Source organism: Rhinoraja longicauda, chromosome 5, assembly GCF_053455715.1.
Source record: "Rhinoraja longicauda isolate Sanriku21f chromosome 5, sRhiLon1.1, whole genome shotgun sequence".
NCBI classification, from domain to species: Eukaryota; Metazoa; Chordata; class Chondrichthyes; order Rajiformes; family Arhynchobatidae; genus Rhinoraja; species Rhinoraja longicauda.
The window spans coordinates 57,490,748-57,508,292 of NC_135957.1; positions in this window are offsets into that span (position 1 = coordinate 57,490,748).

Below are 17,545 nucleotides of genomic sequence, written 5' to 3' on the forward strand. Positions count from 1 at the left end.
CATACACCAAGCCAATTAACCTACATATCTGGACGTCTTTGGAGTGTGGGAGGAAACCGATGATCTCGAAGAAAACCCATGCGGTCATGGGGACAACGTACAAACTCCGTACAGACAGCATCCGTAGTCGGGAACGAACCTGGGTCTCAGATGCTGCAAGTGCTGTCAGGCAGCAACTCGACCGCTGCGCCACCGCGTCACCCACTGATTATTATGTACTTTTTACCTTAAGTAATGGTCAGTTAATAACAGTTGGCAAGATCATTTTTTTACTTGTATGGCATTTTAAAAGGTTTCTCATATCATTTTTGTAGAGTAATTTTGAAGTCCAATGACTCATATAGTGATAAATGCTGCAGTTATCCTCCAACAGCTTTGTTCCACAAGCACCATTGAATAGTTAAAATGTTTTTGTGAATAACTAGGAGACCTTGAAGTCGTTCTCTGTGATCTTTCTTTCAAGTACAATCAAACTGCTGTGTGCTGATTACTCTTAACTATATAATCCAGACATTTAACATGTTATCCCATGGAGTATTCACATCAAATGTTCGCATTAGATCAGTCTGACCAGCACCAGGTCTCATCCAATACATCTTTGTCCAACTTTGAACAATTCAGAGCTCATGTGGTACCATACTAAAATGTCAGAAGAGATTGTGTGGGGAAAAAAACTGCAGATGCTGGTTAAAATCGAAGGTAGACACAAAATGCTGGAGTAACTCAGCGGGTCAGGTGGCATCTCGGGAGAGAAGGAATGGGTGATGTTTCGGGTCGAGACCCTTATTCAGTCTGAAGAACGGTTTCGACTCGAAGCGTCACCCATTCCTTCTTTCCCGAGATGCTGCCTGACCCGCTGAGTTCCTCCAGCATTTTGTGTCTACCTGTCAGATGAGATTGTTTACTCAAATCTTGGTGTCAAACTTGAATTTAGAACCCTTAATTTAGTGTGCTTGGCAGTTTATTATTGTCATGTGTAACAAGGTAGAGTAAAAAGTTTTTGGTTTGTGTGCTATCCAGTCAAGGAAAAGGCTAGTGTTGAATACAATCAAGCTGTACACAGTGCACAGATAAAGGATAGAAGATAAACATTTCGTGCAAGACAAAGTTTGATAAAGTCCAGTCAAAGATAGTTCAAAGATCTCCAATGGGGTAGCTGGGCGGTCAGGACCACACACCAGCTGATGAGAGGAGTGTTCAGTTGCCTGATGGCAGGAAGGAGGGAGCAACAGAGGGAGTAATCAAGGTGAGTCATACTGTTTCATGCTCAACGGAGGCACTAATTACAACAAAAAGCAAAATATGGTGCCAACCCGTTGATGTGCACCTCACTTGAGCTTTTTTAACAGGATCGTATTCTGAAGTGTCCCATAGATGGTAGAGTTGTAAAAGCTTACAAGTGTTAATGGGAATTACGGAAATTCAATGGTATATATCTGTTGCTTTAACATGGAATTTGCACTTATTTGAAAGGTTACATGATGTACATTAATGTTCGGTGAGTTAATTTTGTTGATTTTCATTACCAACAGTATATTTTGAATAGATATAATGGGTATCAGTTGATTTACTCATTCCATTACTAAGATGGACAAGTACTTGCCCCTTGTCAGTCAGTAAAGGTCGGGAGAGCAGGAGCAAGGACGACCATTGGCTGAAAGAAAGTAAGTGTTAATTGCAGTTAAAAGACCGTTTAAAAAGAGCGCCAAAGGGACGCTAGCAGTCAATCAGTGAAGGTCGGAAGAGCAGGAGCAAGGACGACCGTTGGCTGAAAGAAAGTAAGTGTTAATTGCAGGTAAAAGTTTGTTTAAAAAGAGCGTAAGCTAGCCAATAATATAAAGGAGGATAGTAAAAGCTTTTTTATGTATGTGAAGAGGAAAAAAATAGTCAAGGCAAATGTGGGTCCCTTAAAGACAGAAGCAGGGGAATTTATTATGGGGAACAAGGAAATGGCAGACGAGTTGAACCGGTACTTTGGATCTATCTTCACTAAGGAAGATACAATCTCCCAGCTGTCTAGTGGCCGGAGATCCTAGGGTGACAGAGGAACTGAAGGAAATTCACATTAGGCAGGAAATTGTGTTGGGTAAACTGATGGGACTGAAGGCTGATAAATCCCCAGGGCCTGATGGTCTGCATCCCAGGTTACTTAAGGAGGTGGTGCTAGAAACTGTGGACGCATTGGTAATCATTTTCCAATGTTCTATAGATACAGGATCAGTTCCTGTGGATTGGAGGGTAGCTAATGTTATCCCACTTTTTGAGAAAGGAGAGAGAGAGAAAATAGGGAATTATAGACCAGTTAGTCTGACATCAGTGGTGGGGAAGATGCTGAAGTCAATTATAAAGGACGAAATTGCGGAGCATTTGGATAGCAATAACAGGATCGTTCCGAGTCAGCATGGATTTACGAAGGGGAAATCATGCTTGACTAATCCTCTGGAATTTTTTGAGGATGTAACTAGGAAAATTGACAGGGGAGAGCCAGTGGAAGTGGTGCACTTCGACTTTCAGAAAGCCTTCGACAAGGTTCCACATAGGAGATTAGTGGGCAAAATTAGAGCACATGGTATTGGGGGTAGGGTACCGACATGGATAGAAAATTGGTTGGCAGACAGAAAGCAAAGAGTGGGGATAAATGAGTCCCTTTCAGAATGGTAGGCAGTGACTAGTGGGGTACCGCAAGGCTCGGTGCTGGGACCGCAACTATTTACAATATACATTAATGACTTGGATGAAGGGATTAAAAGTACCATTAGCAAATTTTCAGATGATACAAAGCTGGGTGGCTGTGTGAACTGTGAGGAAGATGCTATGAGGTTGCAGGGTGACTTGGACAGGTTGTGTGAGTGGGCGGATGCATGGCATATACAGCCTAATGTGGATAAGTGTGAGGTTATCCACTTTGGTGGTAAGAATAGGAAGGCAGATTATTATCTGAATGGTGTCAAGTTAGGAAAAGGAGACGTACAACGAGATCAGGGTGTCCTAGTGCATCGGTCACTGAAAGGAAGCATGCAGGTACAGCAGGCAGTGAAAAAAGCCAATGGAATGTTGGCCTTCATAACAAGAGGAGTTGAGTATAGGAGCAAAGAGGTCCTTCTGCAGTTGTACAGGGCCCCAGTGAGACTGCACCTGGAGTACTGTGTGCAGTTTTGGTCTCCAAATTTGAGGAAGGATATTCTTGCTATTGAGGGTGTGCAGGGTAGGTTTACTAGGTTAATTCCCGGAATGGCGGGACAGTCATATGTTGAAAGACTGGAGCGACTAGGCTTGTATACACTGGAATTTGACGGATAAGAGGGGATCTTATTGAAACATATAGATTATTAAGGGGTTGGACACATTGAGGCAGGAACGGGGTACTGATTGAGCATGATCAGCCATGATCACATTGAATGGTGGTGCTGGCTTGAAGGGCCGAATGGCCTACTCCTGCACCTATTGTCTATTGTCTATTGACTCAGATGGTGAACGTATATTCCTGAAGAAAGCTCTCGACCCGAAACGTCACCCATTCCTTCTATCCAGAGATGCTGCCTGTCCTGCTGAGTTATTCCAGCTTTTTAATAATAATAATAATAATGCATTTTATTTATATAGCGCTTTTCATATACTCAAAGACGCTTTACAGAGATTTTGAGAACATAGGGAAATGAATAAATAGATAAATAAGTAAATAAATAAATGAACAGAGAAAGGAGACAGAAGGTGAGGTGACCTTCAGTGGTTGAAGGCAGTACTGAACAGGTGAGACTTCAACGATGTTTTGAATGTGGTGAGTGTGGAGGAGTCTCTAACGGTTTGGGGTAGTGAGTTCCATAGGGTGGGAGCAGCGATGGAGAAAGCCCTGTCCCCCCAGGATCTGAGTTTAGTCCGGATGTGGGGGGATAGGAGATTGGCAGCGGCAGAGCGGAGGGTGCAGGTGGGAGTGTGCCTGTGGAGGAGGTCGGTCAGGTAGGATGGGGCCAGGTTATGGAGGGCTTTGTAGGTTATGAGGAGGATTTTGTACTGGATTCTCTGGGGGATGGGGAGCCAGTGGAGTTTATAAAGGACGGGGGTGATATGGTCACGGATCGAGGTGTGTGTGAGTAGACGGGCAGCGGAGTTTTGTATCTATCTTCGGTTTAAACCAGCACCTGCATTTCCTTTCTACATATTCCTTCCAAATGTGTAGAGGGTGTCTCAATTCATGTCAACATTGTACATGTATCCTGTGTTAGAATTAACTTTTTAAAAAAACATTGTTTCTTCTTAAGAGTAGTCAGATTTTAGAAAGAACTAGACCTAGTTGACCCGTTGGGCCCAAACCTCTCCTGCATTGGTGCAGCATCCTCTTCTACCCCCCTCACCCCTCACCCCTCACCCCTCACCCCTCACCCCTCACCCCTCAACCCTCACCCCTCACCCCTCACCCCTCACCCCTCACCCCTCCCTCCACCATTCCCCCCTCCCCCTCCCCCCTCACCCCTCCCTCCACCATTCCCCCCTCCCCCCTTCACCCCTTCCCCCTCCCCACTTCCCCCTCCCCCCTTCCCCCCCACTCCATCCCCCTCAACCCCCCTTATCCTCCCTCCTTCCCCCCCTCCCTCTCTTCCCCCCTGCCCCCTCCCAAGGAGATAGATTTAAACTTTAAAATGTAAATAACTTAAAAAATCACACCGATTTCAATGAAACTCATTCCATTAGCACCAAAGGGACGATGGTAAGGTGGGCCTAAATTTAATTGTTATATGAGCTGACAACAGAAAAATTAAATTCTTATTTGCATCAGCTTGACATGCCCATAGGTGCAATAGCTGTGGATAATATTTGTTTAATAATTCTATAAATTAATTAATGTAATACTGCAAAAATCGAAGTCCTCAGTGTGACTGGACAGTCATTAGAAGTTCATAGTTGCTGAGGTTAGTGTTTAGTGTTCAAGAGCCCTTTGGTTGTTGGAAGAAACTATTCTTGAAGCCGGTGGTCACATTGTTCAGTCTCTTGAGAATGAGTAAAAATTAACTAGATTAAAGGAATGATATAAAAACAGAAAATGCAGGAGACAGCAGACCAGTCTGCAGAGAGCACGAATATTTCGGGTGGATAAAATTTTAATTCGAACTCCAGCTCTCCAAAGCTGCCTAATTTGCTGAGTTTTTCAGTCATTTCATGTATTTACTTTTGTTGCAGCATTCTACAAACCTGCAACTATTACTTTGCATTAAATGGATGAGTTATGGAGCCATGATAATATTCTAGATCTGCTAATGTATGTTAATGATGTCGCCAAGTTGTAAAGAGTAATAAAGTCTACATCAGAAAATGTTACATTATTTTCGATGAATTTGCACTGCTCAAATGAAGTTAAATGTGTTTTATGTAAGCACTAATCGAAAACAGAACCTTCAATGTTTCTTATTAAAAAAAATGTTTTAACTCACAGGAAAAGTTATTTTCACTTTCAATTATGTAGTAATGTAATTAGTCTACCATTCAAACCACATTAATAAATGTCACAAAGAGTTTCTGGGTCACCCATTTAAACAAAATAAAGTTTCCTCAATAAGTTAAGGTTATAAGGACTTGTGATTTGGTTTAATAACAGATAAATTATTGTAATTCTTCATCGTAGGGTGATTGCTTAATCAGTTTTTCTTAGGTGACTCATTTGCCTCTAGAATAACAAGTGCTGAGTTATGCTCCATTGAGCTGTTGCATATTTTCTTCTATCATTCAATTCGTTGATGGAATGGTAGCAAGACAAGGGTCAAATTGAATGCATTTTTTAAATTAATACACATGTGATGAGACGTGGTTAAAGTATAAAGTATTTCCTTTGAGTTTGGCCACAATACATCTTGGGTATGTTCAAGTTTATTCAGGGATTCTCAAGTCCCAGATTTACGGTGGACAGTCAGACACTGTTTCTCAGAGTGGAAATGTCACAGGCGAGATGGCATAGCTTTAAGTGAGAGAAGCAAGGTTTAAAGCAGACATGCGGGACAAGTTATTTTACGCAGAGTGGGGGGTGTCTGGAACAAAGGGCCAGAGGTGGTACTGACGTCACACACGATCGTGGTATTTAAAAGCTTTTTAGATTGGCACATACTGGGAATATGCATGGATACACTGCACATTTTAACCTTCTGGTAACTTGCCCAAAATCAAGGATAGTTATGGTACTCCATCAGATTAAAACATGTTCCTGATTTAGATCAGCAAGATTAATTTCATCTTCTTAAACTGGTGATCGGGTGAGAATTGAATTCTGACCACCATATCAGTTTATTTTAACATGGACCAGTATTCACAGATAATTTCAAAAGAGACCATCTTCAAGCAACAACATGAAAGAAACCATGTTGCACACTTGCAAAAATACTTGATATTGGAAAGTTACATTGATTTAGCCTCTGGTTACAACCTTAATGGAGTACACTTTCTCTTTTATTTTTTTTAAAATGTAGCAAGACTGCACTGAAATATCTTGGCTGTTTTTGTTTTGTTTGAAAATATGGGTACTGTTATGCTTGGTCAATTTAATATTTATTAAGTAAACAACAGTTCAATCCAAATGTACAATGGCAAATTGCAAGAGGAAAATCTGAGCACTGCAACTATTTCAGGTATTTCTCAAATCTGAGCATGATTAAATTTTAAAAGAAATCTTGTACCTAACTACTGCAATGAACTTGTGTGCTCTTAAACAATGTCAAGCCTCATGAACATCAGTACCTAACAATAGAGTCCCTTATTTGTAGCTGGTGGTCACCAAATGGATTATTCCACTTAAAGAACTATTAAGCGTTCCAAACAGATGATATTATAGAGCCATGGCAGATGAACCCAGCTTTGTCCCGTTTCCCTCTTTTTTACATGGAAGTCGTTAATCTTGATTAAGACCTATCTGTCTATGGGACAATCTGTTCTAAACCGTTCACGACAGGCTGAAGAGATCACAGTGCATCAGTTATAAAATATTTTAAATGCCAATAGGATTGGTAAACTTGAAACATTTCAAAGGTTATGTTCATTCTAATTATTTTGTTCCCACAAATTCCATCAATTCAACAGTGCATAATTTACTGTATTGCAGAATGGATTGCATTTTCATAAATTGTATTTATGCCGCATTGTAGTTTATGCTCCATCACCGAAGTTGCTGGTTCTTCCTTTACTCAACAATTACTGTCAATTGCTACTCCATTTCTGAAACAATAATGGGTAAAACTGGAGAAAAAAATTATTTGATGGAATGATCAAAGCCACACTTACTGCAGGCAAAGCTGTGTTAAATATGAAACTATGCTGAGAGGTTATATCAAGCCAGAAGTTAAACATGCCACGATTTTTTCATTGGGTAATTAGTGTCTATGGCCTTACTAGCAATTTCATATTTTAAAAAGAGCACTTGTTTCTATAACTATTTTATTTGTATGAAGTTTTTTCGTTTTTTCGTTTTCTCAGTTTTAGAGATACAGTGCAGAAACAGGCCCACCGAGTCCGTGCCGACCAATAATCCCTGCACACTAGCACCATCCTACACACTAGGGATGATTTACAATTTTACCAAAGCAATTAACCCACAAACCAGGAGTGACATCATCAGCACTAAGCCTTCAAAATCACTGGTAGGATGAGTAAATGAACATCAGTGTCCTATCCCAGGTCAGTATCTCCAGTGTAAGGGGTTTCTGCGCCGAGCTTTCGCCCGACCTAAGGTCCCCGTGCCTTGCTCTGATCCCTTGACCAGGCCGTGCACACTGGTTCCCCGTGAATGGTTCGACCCACTCACCCCTTACGGTTCTAGACACTGGACTTAGATGCAGGAGCTCTTATAGTGCAGAAAAATTCAACCAGACCAGATTTGAAAACCAGGGTTTAAATGAAAAGGCTTTTATTCAGCACTTGGGACTATTGTCCATGAATACTTATACAGTTCTATAATACATGTCTATAAAACACATACCGAATCACACGAATACTTATAACTATGAATCATAAAACACACAGTTCTATAAGACATATACACGACTGTAAGATGGGGAACGTACGACACATCGCAAAATTGACCAACACACACTCTTTTACACACCCACGTTTATTCAAACCACCCTCCCCTCTACACTAAACTATGTCCAGGATATGTAGGATTTGGAGTACATGCTCACCATGGGGCTATTACTGGGGTTGCTGGCTGTTCGTTTTGCAGTATTTCTTCTCGAGTTGCGTGCCTGTTCCTCTCTCTTGCATCCGTTCTTCTTGCCTGTCGTTTCTTCCTCCTGCATTCGTTTGACTTCCTTCTGACTCTCTTCTTGACTTCAGTTGACTTAACTTGACTGTAACTTTTTCACCCAAAAGTAGTGGCCAGTTATACTATTTCTGACCCGTCCTATCTCCCGCCAGATCTTGGAATCTCTTTGTTCAAAAATATATGTATGAGTTTTTCTTCTGATCTGCGCTTATGTCCGGGGATACCGGGGATGGCCAGACGGTGTTAATTGGTATTTCGTTGTGAGGTGATGGGTGTTAACTGGTTTCCCATCACCTACCAGGTAGTTTTCTATGGGCTATTGTGCCCCCTCAACGAGATGAACTGTTTAGGTCGGCTTGGGGCATTGTGAGTATGCTGATGTCAGCGCCCCAGTGTCTGGACTCCGACCTGGTTTCGTAGGTTTCTGCATGGCCAAAATCCCATCCTTTGTTCTGGCCATGGCTTTGCAGAAAACCTAGAGACTGGGATGTAAGGTTTTTACTTTTTGTGGCTGGTCACGAGGTCCTGCGGCCATTTTAGGACCCACGGATTGTGACATCCTTTGTTAATCTGACCGCAGCCTTTCTCCGCTATCAGCCCCAGTCTCTTGTTTAAAATGTCCAAACTGCAGCTCTTTGGTTTGGTGTTGCTTTCCAAATGAGGGAAAACTTCTCAAATCTTACACCAGCACCAAAGTCAAAGAAACACTTAATGCTTCTGAAATGCAGACGAAGTCTGAACCAGACTCTTTAAAAATGTATTCTACTATATTTACCATCATAGTAAGAGATTAAACAGGTGGACAGAGGAAATGATCCAAACTTCCCCACTCATTTGTGAGACTCTCTGGTCCAAGAATGCAAAAAGAAACAAAAGGATCACTCAAAATGGCATTGAGAACCTGGAGACCTGGTGTTAAGGTCACATCAAAGTCCAGCATAAACTGTGGAAGGGATGCATCACCTTGTAAATTACTTCTCTATCCACCCCTTCAAACATTGACTGCCCCACCTGTGACAGAGTTGTTGAATTTCACCTTGATAACAGAATCCACAGAAGTAGAGGGGAAGCAGGTCTTTGTTGATTCCAAAGGACAGCTTAGGATGGCTGCATGGTGCTGCTGCCTCAGAGCCAGAGACCAAGGTTCATTCCTGACCTCAGGCGCTGTGACTGTGGAGTTTGAACATTTTCCATGTGACCACATAGGTTTGAGCTCTTTTTCACCAAGATTTGAATGTGACAATGAATAATCATTAAAATAACCCAAATCCCACAGAAGTGTTGTTTTGTCGGTTAATCAGCCTCTGTGAATTGCTCCTGATGTGTTGGGAGTGGTTGAGAAAGTGGGATAACAGAACAACTGTGAACGGGCAGTCAATGGTTGGTGTGCCTGGATTTAGTGGTCTGAAGGACCTATTTCCTTGCTGTATCTTTAAACAAAACTTTTTTTTTAAATAGACAAAGGGGAATGAGAAGATGGGAGTAGAAAAAAAGGATGAAGTAGGTGTAATTTTCTCATGTTAGAAATAAAGTTGAGGACAGCATAATGATGCTGCAGGCAGTTGCCTCACAGCCGCTGGTTCGATTCTGATCTCTGACACTGTTTGTGTGGAGTTTGCATTTAATACAATGAGATCTGGGTGTCCTAGTGCATCAGTCACTGAAAGGAAGCATGCAGGTACAGCAGGCAGTGAAGAAAGCTATTGGAATGTTGGTCTTCATAACAAGGGGAGTTGAGTATAGGAGCAAAGAGGTCCTTCTGCAGTTGTACAGGGCCCTAGTGAGACCGCACCTGGAGTACTGTGTGCAGTTTTGGTCTCCAAATTGAGGAAGGATATTCTTGCTATTGAGGGCGTGCAGCGTAGGTTCACTAGGTTAATTCCCGGAATGGCGGGACTGTCATATGTTGAAAGACTGGAGCAACTAGGCTTGTATACACTGGAATTTAGAAGGATGAGAGGGGATCTTATCGAAACGTATAAGATTATTAAGGGGTTGGACACGTTAGAGGCAGGAAACATGTTCCCAATGTTGGGGGTGTCCAGAACAAGGGGCCACAGTTTAAGAATAAAGGGTAGGCCATTTAGAACTGAGATGAGGAAAAACTTTTTCAGTCAGAGAGTTGTGAATCTGTGGAATTCTCTGCCTCAGAAGGCAGTGGCGGCCAATTATCTGAATGCATTCAAGAGAGAGCTGGATAGAGCTCTTAAGGATAGCGGAGTCAGGGGGTATGGGAGAAGGCAGGAACGGGGTACTGATTGAGAATGATCAGCCATGATCACATTGAATGGCGGTACTGGCTCAAAGGGCCGAATGGCTTCCTCCTGCACCTATTGTCTATTGTCTATTGTCTATACTCTCTTGACTGTTTCCCACGGGTGCTTTGGTTTCCTCCCATATTCCAATAACATGTAAGTTGGTTGGCTGCTGTAAATTACCATTAGTTTAGATGAATGTTTAAAAAGAGGGAAACACAATTAAAGACCATGGAGGAGTGAACAGATTATAGCAAAATAAGTTGGCATAGACTTGATTGGTGGAATGACCTCCTTCTATGGAAGCTATATTTTCAATATAAGAAAAATGGATTGGACAGCTCTTTTTCACCAAGATTTGAATGTGACAATGAATAATCATTAAAATAACCAAAGCCTGGAACCCAAACCTTCTTGGACATCCAGCCACAAAATATAGGAAAAATGTAGGGGTTTTTTTAAAGAAAATGAACAGTGGGAACATTCAATGGGAAATATGAAACAAGACTTAGTACTGTACTGTTGTGCCATAAATTCCACAGTGAATGACTTAATTCACTTCGTCATTCATTTTCATTCTATTTAATTTGGACCTTGGTGTCAATCCAACAGAACAAGAAGATCTTTCAATTTTTAGCATTTTGTCAGGATTGCTTGTGTTCCTGTGTGAATGGTTTTTTTTTTCTTATTTTAGTTATTGCAGCATCCTCCCATCACTTGATCAGACTCAAGTTTTACACCCGCTTCAAGTAAGCCCTGCTACTTTTCTAAACACCAGTTTCAAAATCTGTTTGTTTTGTTAAAATAAACCGGTTAGTTACATTAACATCCCTTCACACAAAGTCATTCCGTTTCTGAATGTGCCAGGAAGATCTTTTGTTGAAAAGCAACCCTGTGTGAGATTCAGCACGTGTTGCTGCAGGCATTTTACATTTTCATTTACAGTATATTATTGAAAATATTAACCTCTTAAAACTTTTTGGTAAAAATAATGGTAAAAAAATTTGATTAAGAATAAACAAGATTGTAATTATATTCTATTGTGGGAACTTCATTTGTCTTTATCCCCTCATTTGCCTCTGCCACAGAAGGCTGGAGAGGGCAAGTCAGTGGATATTTTTAAGGCAGAGATGGATAGATTCTTGATTAGTATGGGTGTCAGAGGTTATGGGGAGAAGGCAGGAGAATGGGGTTCGGAGGAAGAGATATATTGGCCATGATTGAATGGCAGAGTAGTTATGATCTTATGATCTTTAGCAATCATACAGATTTGAAAGTCAAGAATGTTTAATTGCCTAATGTACGTTCAATGGAACAATAAATGTTTCTCTTGCTGCAGCTTAACAGGTCCATAAATGCAATAACACATAATAAATAATCAAAAATACAGTAAATTAATAACTGTAATACTAGGTAGCTGAAGTCACTTTTAACAAGCTGTGATATTACAGTCAGCAATATTAGAATTGTATTGAGCTCAACCGCTATTTAACATCATAAAAAACGATTTGTATTATACTTTAAATGTTCAAAATGCATTCATTCCTAACCACCTTCAAAATATGTGATGTAAAAATAGTTAAATATATTAAAAACATGCATTGGGGGACCAATTTTTAATCCAAACAATTGCCTTGAAGCAAAATGTTTTCTTTCAATTCGTGCATGAATTGGACGTTAAAATGGCATTTATTGTTCATTATTAGCTTTGATGCTGGACCTCAGTATTTTTTTTAATTACTGCATCCCTATCTGGTAGGTGATGAATTCCAGGATTGTGACCCACTGGTGAGGAAGGATCAGTGATAAAGCTCCATGTTCCACATTGATGAGGAACGTGGCATAAAAATTGTAGATGGTATTGGTCTTATCCATTATCCCGGTAAGTGGATGAAGTGGTAAAGCTGGGAAGTACTGCCGAGTAAGTTTCAGAAGATTCCACCATTGATTGTTATCAACCGTATGCACAGCATACATAATGCCTTAGCTGTAATGCTAGGTGGTGGATTGGGGCAGCTTTGTCTATTGTTGCATTCAAGGTAAGTAAAGATTATTCAATCACACTCCTGCCTTTTATCTTGTAGATGGCTGAAGGGTTTTGATGATTTTGGTGGATGACGATTAGGGTGAGGAGCATGGATGGCAGGAAGAAACATTTGCTGCACAATACTCAGTGTCTGACATAGTCCTATAGTTAACCCACCAGTCTCCCAGGAATTTCCTGGCACAAATACGGGATGTGTTCCGTTTGCCAATTATCAGCCAAGCCTGAATTTTTGTCAAGGTCTTCATGCATATGGGTATGGACTACTTCATTATTTGATTGTATGAACTGTGCAATCATTGGTCTGCATCCTATTTTTCATTTTATGGATCGTGAAAATCATCAATTGTATTTGGTGGACCTTGCACTCTGTCCTGGTGGAATCTTACAGCAAACCCTTAAAATCAGGAAGATACAAAAAAAAACACAATTAATTTCCTTTGCACTTCCTGCCAAGCTGCATTGCATTTCTGAGGATGAAAGAAATGGTGATAAAGTCTTCATCCCCCTCCCCCCTCTCTCTCACACAGTCACATCAGATACTTTAACCTGCTTATGATTTTAACCAATTTACTCGGCATTGAAAACGTCATGAGATGCAAACTTTTCAAATATGCTCTCCAGTATTTCAAATGGCTTTAAAAAAGCAGGAAAACTGTTCCAGTCAAAGAGTTAACTTACTGAATTCAGGAAAATTAATTGAGATAAACATAACTCTTGGCATCTGCTGAATAGTTTTATATTTATTTTCCATTTTGTACCTTGGATATTTCCGTTGGAGGGGGATAAAAGTGAAACAAAAACTGGATATCGGAGAAATATGTCCAAAGATGTACAAAACTACAGCACTATAAAGATTGTATACTGTTAGACTAGTTTACACAGACCTACAAACCCGGGCAAAATTGGTTAAAGTAATTTTTAACTGCATAATAGTTTTTGGGGGAATTTTGAAGGTTCAGTATTCTCGGTACAGTTTTGGCATGTAGTGTCAGTTTCCCCATCTGCGGTGATGTTTGCTAGTGCTACCTTACATCACCTCTCTATACCAGAATGCCGTCTTTAAATTGTCAGACTGCCCGTCCTATCCGGCACTGAGTGAGCTGAAGTTTCCAAGTTTTCAGCAGACTGAAGCCATTGTATTCAGTCTGGCCACAAACTCTTTTCCTTCATGACAATTGTCGAAACTGAAACAGACCATTTGAAACCTCAGTGCATTTTTGACACTCTTTGCTGAATTTTGTGCTTTGTTGATCTAAACGATGACAGAGAATAATCAACTCACTGATGCTGATGGCTCAATGGCAACATTATTTAAAAGTCCAATTACACGAAACCTGCATTCATTGCCAGGCTGCTATTTACCATTCTACGCATTTGCAGATTGGTCTGCACACTGTATAGAGAATACTGAGCCTTACTACCCTCTTTACTCCCTGAAACTAAAACTGACCTGCAGCAGCCAATTAACCAGACCTAATATTCATCTTTTTGAATGAAATGGGATTGCAAAATGCATCTCTCAGATATTACAGACTACCACAAGTGCAGGCCTACTCTCAACCTCCTGGCCTCAGGATTTTTGCAGCTCTCATTTGTCTTTTGTCAAAGCTGGGTAATCCCAACCACACTCAACGTCAGCGCCTCCTCCATCATCCCATAGGAGTGGGCATGACAACAATATCTGCTTTGCTGGTGCCACGAGCTAAAAGCATTCATGGCATATGTCCATGTGTTTTGAGAGAGATACATCCCTGGCATCTTACAGGCAGGAGCACCTGGCTCAACTGGCCGCAGTGCTGCAAGTTCTTTATCGGGGCTACCGACAGTCCTGATATTGTTTGTCCTTCATCCTAAACCATTATCCTGTCTCTTTTTTTAAAATAATGTGATGAGAAACTTATTCCCTGTGGTCTGATGATGAAGGAACATCTCTTCTGCAGCTGATGTGGCCCACCAGCTTCTAGAAATCCCTATTCGTGAACTAAACAGAACACTCTCTGCCCTCAAGAGTCCCCCCGTGTTGTCATGGCAATACAAACAGTAGTGATTATAGAATAAGTTTGCGATTTCGTGTGCTCATGCCATTAAAGGATAAACTCTGATAAGCTCACCGATCAGCGCTCAACTCTGTTTAATACATTTGACCAGGAATTTCCACTGTTCCTGAAACAGATTGTCAGCACAGAAGGGAGCTCAACAATGCTGTTTTTCAACCAGTGTTGATGAACTTCATGTTTTTAAAAATGCATTTTTGAGTATTATATTAAAGGGCCTGTCCCACTTAGACGATTTTTTTGGCAACTGCCGGCGACTGTCAAAGTCGTAGCAGATTGCCAAATTTTTCTTTTAACCTATGACAATGACCACGACAATGCCGAGTCAGGTCGAGATTACACCGTCTTCGGAAACATCGCAAAATTCCCACACTTATCAATGCTTCTCCAGCATCCTAATTTTCACTGAAATCACTGACAAGTCTGTAATTACTTGAGAGTTTTGAAATATAACATCTTACCTGGGTTACTCGAAAACCAAGCTTCACAGTAACAATAGCAGTATTAAGAAATTTAATTTTAAGTGTGGTTAAATGGATTTTTGTGCGGAGTGTGGGCATTCTTTGAAAATGTATGGGAGATGCATATCTGGTTTCTGGGTTGCATATCTGGGTTGGCAGCCTACTTTAAATGTAATTACTAATGGCCATAAATATCGCGAAAATTCCCACGCTTACCTGACCGTCAAACTGTCGCCTCCAATCTACCTGTCAAATGTCCTGAAGGTAAATAAATTGGTTAAACACAAATATTTTATGGTATCTTCAAATGACTTTACTTAATTTAATATTACGTGCTTTTAAATGTATCTAAGACAACCTAGCAAACCTGGGGACAGCATGCGACAGCGCCCGCAATGAGCAACGATACCTGGTGACAAGCTAGCTGTCGCCGAGAAATTTCATACGGATGATTTCTCAGCGACGCGCCGAGATCCACTACGATTCTTTGAAGACTCCTCACGATCATGCCCGCGACACCCCGGCGAACTGTTGGCGACAGCCTAGTCGCCGGCAGTCGCCTTAAAATCACCTAAGTGGGACAGGCCCTTAACTTCAAATGTTCAAAATATGGTGAAGATGAATTATTAGGCCGATACTTTCAGTTGATTTTGCTAAGGGGTAACACATAAATGAGATAGAGGGGGGCAAAGGATGGCTCCTTGGGGAAAACTAGAGTAACAGTGTGGGTGTGGGAATAACCAGATAGTTAAAAATAGAGACAGGAAAGTGAAGTTCATCCAGCTGTGTAACCATGGAAGGGATCTAATAGAGTAAAGATAGACACAAAAAGCTGAAGTAACTCAGCGGGACGCAGCATCTCTAGAGAGAAGAAATGGGTGACATTTTGGGTCGAGACCCTTCTTCTACAGAGTGATGTGGTCAGCTTTGTGATGAAGATTGCAGACTAGTTGAAAAAGGACAGGGAAAGAAAGATTGCATTTGCCATAATCACATAGGCTGACTTAGTGTTGGTCGTCTGCATTGATTATAATGATGGAATGTGGTTGCAGACTATGGTAGTGTATAATTCTGCTGCTGAAGATTCACTACACTGAGGAGTCAAATGTGGTCATTAATACTCCAGATGCATGGAAACATGCTCTTCAGCCCAATTTTCTCCTGACAACCAAGATGCTCTATCTACACCAGTCTCACCTGCCTACATTTGACTCATATTCTTCTAAACCTTTCCTATACCATTTGCCTATCCAAACATCTTTTAAATGTGGTAATAGTACCTACCTCAACTTCTTCCACTGGCAGCTCGTTCCATAAACCCACCCCTGGATAAAAAAATGAAAAGTTACATGGACAGGTACATAGATAGGAAAAGTTAGGGTGGTCAAAAAGGCTTTTGGCACATTGGCCTTCATCAATCAGAGCATTGAGTATCGAGGTTGGGAGGTCGAAGATGTGGGTGAGGCCGCATTTACAGGAAAAAAAAACTGCAGATGCTGTTTTAAATTGAAGGTAGACACAAAATGCTGGATTAACTCAGCAGGTCAGGCAGCATCTCAGGAAAGAAGGAATGGGTGACGTTTCGGGTCGAGACCCTTCTTCAGACTGATGTCAGGGGAGGGGGCGTGACAAAAATAGAATGTAGTCGGAGACAGGAAGACTAGTGGGAGAGCTGGGAAGGGGCAGGGGATAGAAGGGGGAAGCAGGGTCTACCTGAACACCTCCGCTCAGTCTGCCTCAACCAACCTGATCTCCCGGTGGCTCAGCACTTCAGCTCCCCCTCCCATTCCCAATCTGACCTTTCTGCCCTAGGCCTCCTCCATTGTCAGAGTGAGGCCCAGCGCAAATTGGAGGAACAGCACCTCATATTTCGCTGGGGCAGGTTACATCCCAGCGGTACGAACATTGACTTCTCCCACTTCAGGTAGTCCCTGCTTCCCCTCTCTATCCCCTCCCCTTCCCAGTTCTCCCACTAGTCTTCCTGTCTCCGACTACATCCTGTCTTTGTCCCGCCCCCTTCCCTGACATCAGTTTGAAGAAGGGTCTCGACCTGAAACATCACCCATTCCTTCTCTCCTGAGATGCTGCCTGATCCGTTGAGTTACGCCAGCATTTTATGTCTACCTTTACAGTATTGTGTTCAGTTCTGGGCACCATGTAGTTGGAAAGATGTTGTCAAGCTGGAAAGGGTGCAGAGAAGATTTACGAGGATGTCACCAGAACTCAAGGGCCTGAGGTACAGGAAGAGGTTGAGCAGGTTAGGACTCTATTCCTTGGAGTGTAGAAGGATGAGGGGTGATCTTATAAAGGTGTATAAAATCATGAGAGGAATGGATCGGGAAGATGCACAGAGTCTCTTTCCCAAAGTTGGGGAGTCGAAAACCAGAGGACATAGGTTTAAGGTGAGGGGGAAAAGATTTAATAGGAATCTGAGGGGTAATACCATGCAAAGGGTGGTCGGGGTATGGAACAAGCTGACAGAGGAGGTA